This window comes from Thunnus albacares, chromosome 23 (genome assembly GCF_914725855.1).
Source record: "Thunnus albacares chromosome 23, fThuAlb1.1, whole genome shotgun sequence".
Taxonomy (NCBI): Eukaryota; Metazoa; Chordata; class Actinopteri; order Scombriformes; family Scombridae; genus Thunnus; species Thunnus albacares.
Genome location: NC_058128.1, coordinates 24,521,518 through 24,528,683, shown reverse-complemented (window position 1 = coordinate 24,528,683; position 7,166 = coordinate 24,521,518). Strand labels below are relative to the sequence as shown.

General features: G+C 39.1%; 1 protein-coding gene across 1 annotated transcript in view; it reads right to left on the bottom strand.

The window, feature by feature from the left end:
* Positions 1-1,251: 1,251 nt before the first annotated feature.
* LOC122975408 (protein bicaudal D homolog 1-like) overlaps positions 1,252-7,166 on the bottom strand; it is a 64,768-nt gene continuing 58,853 nt past the window's right edge. The window contains exon 13 of the mRNA XM_044343837.1: positions 1,252-5,070. The gene's annotated coding sequence lies outside the window, so the exon portion shown is untranslated. The remainder of the gene's footprint in view (positions 5,071-7,166) is intronic.

Here is a 7,166-nt window from a genome sequence, read left to right as displayed (position 1 = left end):
AGTATTGTATTTATTGGGACAATGTACAGTTTTAAACATAGATGTTAACATTTGATGTACTGCACCAGAGTTAGCTTCAAGCTAATTTTCATCTGCAGTCCCTTACAAATAAAACATATAACAGCACAATAACAAACAGTACAAAGCAAAAAACACAGAGAACACATTATATAAAATACAAATCTACACACAATAACACATCACATACACCCACAATGTCAACTAGAAATTAATAATGTAAACTTGTCAAATTAAAAGCAAGATTATTAGAGATTATATGAGAAGACCATGCGCTGCTTAGAGTGTGTCACATGACCTCCACTGATCCTCTTCCCATATTCTGCTTCAAATAAAATGTTATGTATTCAGACCTTGCTACTTCCAGAAGTTTCACTTTCATACACAATTTATTAAAAAAATGTGAGACCTCTCTCTCTCTCTCTCTCTCTCTCTCTCTCCTTTCATCCACAATTCAAACCACCCTCAGTCTCACATGCACATATACTTATACATATATACTGAACTGTTTGTTCAGTCTGGTTTTCAAAATTACTGCTGTGTGACTGACAGATTTTTTTGGTTTCATCACACAGCTGGTTTAGATTGGCTGATTACACTCCATTGCTTTTTGTCAGTTGACACCTCTCTCTTCCCATTTTAAATGTCAATCATTTCAGACCTTCAGCTGCTTCAGGTTTCATTCACAATTCAGAACTACACAATATTAGATGTTGTCACTGTCTCTCTCTCTATCTTTCACACACACATGCATGCACACACACATGTACATTCCTACCTTTCTGGTTTCTGGTCATTTTGAAGAAACAAAAATGAAATTGAACATTTTCTTTAAAGGTCTTTTTTCATGATGTAACTGTAAATATGCATTTTTTTATGTTTTTAATTGCCAAGAGCAGGCCTGCAACCCTGACTGATGTCTATCCATCAAAGAGGGGACCTCACTTTGTTTACATACATGCATACATGGACCTTTGAAGAATCAGTTATTCTTTCTTACAGACACTCAACTCTTAACACTCTTTGAGAGCTTACACTTCAACTGGAAGTCCAACCCCTTTCAGTTAACTACAGGTCATATCTGTACTTTTATCCAACTTTAATTTCAATCCCTGTTAAGTCATCTTTCCACTTTTTAAATCTTATTTCATCCTTCAAAACCAATGACATCACCAACATGCAACATCATGTTTTTCTTCTATGGATACAACAGGTAGACAAGAAAAAGCAAACACAAGTATGAGTAGTTTATTTCGGATTTGAAAGGGAGACTATTAGAGCAAAAATTTCTGACACAAACATATTGCAACAATATTGCTTATTAATGAGTCATCTCTTCTTCACATTTTGCCATTTTGTATCAAGTAAGTAATAACATCCTGACAATGTGGTACAGTCATGTGAAATCATTATTAACCATTTTTACTCTTTACCTCAGTGTTGCAGTTTCAGGCTGCTGTAAAAAGCCTCCATTCGTGTCCTCAGAGATGATGAGACAGTTCGACCTAAAGCGAGAAAACTTGCAGGACTGAGGTGAGATAAGCCCTCTCATTATGACTGTTCTGTGCAGGAATTCACTCATCATCAGAGTCTGATCAGAGCTTAAAAAGTCCAACCTAGAAAAAACCCTGAACCTGAGGGGTTTAGTTTTCTAAGAGCTTTAGTTTGAGTAAAGTTCAATGATGCAATTGCAAGTTATTGTTCTCCCCTACACTACTAAGTAAAAACTCAAAAAGTCCAGCTCATATCCGTTTGGGTCCTCTTGGCTTCAGCTTTGGCAGTTGAGCAAGTGAATCAGCGTTCGTGGATGGATAAGAAAGTCCCACTTTACTGCAAAACAGCACAGAGGCTTCTGGCATCTGGACCAGTGGACTGAACCAGTTTACATCCAAGCATGGTCCACTAAAACAAGAAGACTTGTATGTTTCTGCAGTGTTTGATATGATGCAACAGTCACAGTCACACATAGGTTTTTGGAATGCATTGCTCCAGTTTGTGCTTAATATTCTATTGGGGATTTATCATCTGAAGGGAAGGATTGGATGTGTAGGAATAATAAATGTAAAAGGAACAAAACATATGAATGAGTGGTGTAATGATTTTACAGTTGGGTTAAAAAAAAAACTTCCTGAAAACACAATGCAGTTGTGTCTCTTTTCAGTTGCTGCCTTTTCTTTTTCTTTTTAAGTCTGCAGGCTCTATAATGGTGTCGGCACAGGTGCGTATTTTCCTGAGGTGCATTGAGGTGACTCCACTGGTTGGTTTGGTATCCTGGTGACTCGTGTTCTCTAACCATCTGACACGTGATCACACACAAAAAATGTTTTGTTTTATAATGTTTATAGCATCAATGACTGTGAGACTTGAGTGATTCTTAAAAGCATCTGTCATCAACAGCAGCTAGCATCCTATACTGACAGCCTTTCCTTTACTCTGGTCATTCTCTTCACAGCCATCTGAAGGTGGCAGATTTGCTCCATTTGCAGTCTCAGACTGTTGCAAACCTGTCAGTTATGATTCAATATTCTCTACAATGTCTAATGCAAATCAACAGGTGTGTTAGATACTGACATATTGAAAACAGTTCACGCAGTCCCATGATAAAGTGTAGTTGAAATAAAACTCTGTCCCCTAATAACTCAATCAGGTGCAACCAGCACCAGACTGTTGCAAAATAACCACAGAAATGTCCGCACTTATGTCTACATCAAAACTACCTGCTATGATTAATTGTTCTGTACAGTTTCTAAAGCAAATCAATAGGTCAGGCCAAAGTGGCTGAGACGAGCAACATGTGATAGATTATTCAGGTTAAATTTAAAATGTTTGTTATTTTAAAAATCCTAATTTATTTCCAGGATCACATGTATGTCGCAATATGAAGTTTAAACAAGCAACTATTTCCTTCCCAAACTGTCAGCAGTTATTTTGGAGCTGTCAAACAGTCAAATCTAATTGATCAGAGAAGGATGGTGCAAGGCTCACTCATTCTTGGCACCAAGATAGCAGTGCTCTGGATTGGCATCGCTACACCCTCTACTGCACCTCCCCTCCCACTGTGGCACACAACGAGTCACCGAGATACCAAACTGGTTACCTTGTGAGGCAGCTGGATTCACAAGAGCATGCAAGAATCCATCTTGTCAGTCTTCAAGTTATGCACTTGTGGCTGAACTCTCATCAGTGTCCTAGAACTACTGGCAGCTAAGGCCTGGTTTAGGTGTGACAACAGCGAGACGCGATGATAGGTGGTGATAGACAGATGGCTCATCCAATCACCTGCCAAGTATGTTTTGAAAATGCTTGCCCTTTTCCAAACAGTTTCTAAGGACAACTTCTCAGATGGTTCTGTGTAAACCATCCGGTTATCAAACCAGTGGGTCAAATGAATAACCTCAGTGCATACCAGGAAGAGACCAGTTTGCCAGTGTGACACTGTGCTTCGTGCCCTGCACTGGCAAGGCAATAGGACCCCTAATGTTCTCAAAGAGTAATCTAACAGTAGCTTCACAGAATGCACAGTTGATTAAAACTCACTGTGCTACAGATGACCTTGAAAAAATGTTGAATCAACATAAAAAGTAACTGCAGTCTAATATTTCTGCTTGCTCTGTCATCTAGCAGTTACTGCATTCTTTGCCACACCCTGTGTAATGCAGGTAGCCTACTATTGTGCTATTGAGGTCTTGTAGTGACATCACCATCTAACGTCATATGCCATATTAAAGTAATACACTGGCTCCATCTTTGTTTGGTTGTTGGTGGCCAATTTCCACCCTCTGAAAACTTGTCTCAGCTGAGCTCTAAAAAGCCAGAGAGATACAGCTGTAAATATGGGAATTACACCTGAATTCAACATTAAGGTTCAGGTTAAGAGGAAACACAACTCGATGGGGAAGCAGACTTTGACATAAAACTTGGCAGAAAAAAAACATTATTCTTGGCCCTGCTAAAATGTAAATGCACTAATACTGACTGCAACCTGTGTCTAGCTGGTGAAAAACATCTTTGATAAGACTAACCCAGGTGAAACTACTGTACAGCAGCTACCTCAGCAGTCAGTATCCATTCACTTCAATACCATAGCAGGGAAGAGAAAAGTGAGTTTTCTACCCATGACGTCAACTGTGGAACTGGACCTCGATAGCATAAAAAAACATCATAGCTGGGTTTGGTCACAAGTACAACAGACCATACATGACCCTGACATGTGTGATGATATAATCAGAGATTCAACAGACTTTAACCTTTCAATCCACAAAGATCAGTGCACCAGTGCTTTTCCTAAGTACAACATCCAGTGTGGAGTTGCTCTTTAAATGGCTGTTTGATTTCTTACATATATGCAAATTATGAACTGCTGAAACCGCATCTGCCCATTGTCTAAATTAGTTCAATTTTTCATGGAGGATACACAATCACAAAAATACAGATAAGGTTTATGTGAATTTTTGGTGAAAGTCTGAAGAGAAGAAGCATTAAATCAGTGAGCAGGAAAAGAGCATGTGAAATAATCCCAGCATTATTGTCAACAGCATCCAAATCTAAAACCTAGCTGCACATGCATATGAAATACACACTAGAATTAACATACTTGTATGGTGCCATACTGTTTGTGATACACTCATGATACACATTTTAGGACTCTTCAACCAAATGTTTACACGTACACACACAATAACCACTGTGGGTGACATGAATAGAGGATGATTTTGATGAGTCAGAATGACTGGATTAATACATGGATAAACAGGTACTGTATGGGTAGTTCTGGCAATGACTGTGTCAGGAGGTTCGTGTGGCTCTGCTGGCAGTAGCAAGTGTCACAGTATCACTTTTGCTTCTCCAAAGCAATGTAAATGTGAGCCAGGCACTCCCTGTAGAGGCATTGTGGGACAGTTTTCTAATGGGCGAGTCTTCAGTGTCAATGGTCACGGGTCAGGGATTGTGTTGTGTCCCAGAGTGGACAGAGAAATCCAGGCAGGAGGCACACACGGCGGGCATCTGCTGAGCAGACTGAGGGTCAATGATCCAAGAGGGGTCGATGCGCTGCTGCAGAGAACAAGAGAGCAAGTAGAAACTAAAGTTGAGATACAAGGTGATGCTTAGGTGTCCAGTAATTTTACATAGACAATAATTCAGATACAGATGTGTGGCAAATTAAAGGAAAAGCTGGTACAGGTCTGAATGCTTGACCCCTACAGTGAGGGGATCTGGTCGCTCTGTTATGCTTTGGGGGGCATTTTGCTGGCATGGTTTGGGTCCACTTGTCCCCTTAGAGGGAAGGGTCACTGCTAATCAATACAAAGTTGTTCTAAGTCATCACCTTTATCCTATGATGAAATATGAAGTCTCTGATCTCTTCTGGAGGGATGAACACTATTCTTCAAAAACATATTCTCTCACTTGGTGTTTTGATGATGGTGGTAGAGAACGCTGTCTAACACGTCAGTCCAATATCTCCCATAGGTGTTCAATTGGGTTGAGATCTGGTGACTGTGAAGGCCATAGCAAATGATTCACATCATTTTCATACTCATCAAACCATTCAGTGACCCCTCGTGCCCTACGGATGGGGGTATTGTCATCCTAGAAGAGACCACTCCCATCAGGATAGAAATGTTTCATTGCAGGATAAAGGTGATGACTCAGAACAACTTTTGATTAGCAGTGACTCTTCCCTCTAAGGGGACAAGTGGACCCAAACCATGCCAGCGAAATGCTCCCCACAGCATAAGAGAGCCACCAGATCCCCTCACTGTAGGGGTCAAGCATTCAGACCTGTACCAGTTTTTCCTTTAATTTGTCACCCTGCTCTACACGCAAAAAATATGTGAGAATAAATATGAAGGTAATCATCTAAAACACTTTTGTGTCTTGTGAACATATCACATTCCTTTGAAATAATTACCTTACAGGTACACAACCTCTTTACAGCTTTATAGCAACCATAGCAACATTATACATGTCATGTGCTGTGTGAGACATCTAAAGTTACAAAAAATATACAAATAACCAAATAGATTTGTTTAGCTTTTCTAGCTGAATGCCAGGATGCAAGGGACACTTGTTTATATGCAAATGAAGGTCACATAAATAATGTAAAAAAAAACCTTAAGATGTCAAACAAATAAAAATGCATGTGGCTCAGGTTGCTAGGTGATAGAAGCTAATATGGCCTAAAATGTATCAGAAGAATCCAGTCATATACTCTATTCTAGCCAGAGGAGGCTCCTTCAGACTGATAGAGGTCCATCTCACTACCTAATGAACGGAAGGAAGGGGTAATCAATATGTGGAAATCTTCCTAAATCTTCCTCCTTTGATGAAAAATGTCACAATAGTTTAGACATAAGCGGTAAAAAAAAAATCATGACAGTACAGATCTCTTGAATCAACTTAAAGTCTCTCCTTTCTCAGGGCACATAGAGCATGAACATACTAAACTCACAGCCAGTATATTATGACCATGCAGTCACAAAGTGTTAACATTCACAACTATAAAATGCAGTGCATTATCTTGTGAGAAAAGCAAGTGAGCAAAGGACAAAGGAAAGAATAAGGAGAGCTTTTGTGGAATTACACACTCAGAATTGAAACACTCAAATAAATCAATCTAGTAAATATGGAGTGATTTCAGACACAGACTATGTCTACTTCAATTAAATTTACTGTAGAGATAAATTGAAAATAATAATAAAATGTTATTAACTTTTTTGTCATGCGCCATGCCTTGCAATTTTATTTACACATAAAATGGCTGCTGTGCTGATGTTTTAGCCAAAAGCTCCATTTGTTGTCCATAATGTAAGTTGACACTGAGGACGATTGCTTACAGAAAACAGGTGAAAAACAGAATAACATCGCTTGCACAGATCCCATATGTAGCCCACCTTGGCTTTCTTCTCTTTTTGAATGGTCAACCCTAACCCCTAAACCTAACCTCGTTTAGTGTAACCAAATGTGACCTTAATATCAGCCTCTTATTGCTGTTGTCTAATATTTTACAATATTATCTAATATTATTCCTTTAACAGTTTTCATTAGTCAGGAACTTTTGCTTTTTAAGGAAGCACTCAGCATGTCCTCTGTCTCACAGCTAAGACTTTTTTTTTTTCAAATTTGAGTGAATGGGTTCTACAACTGCA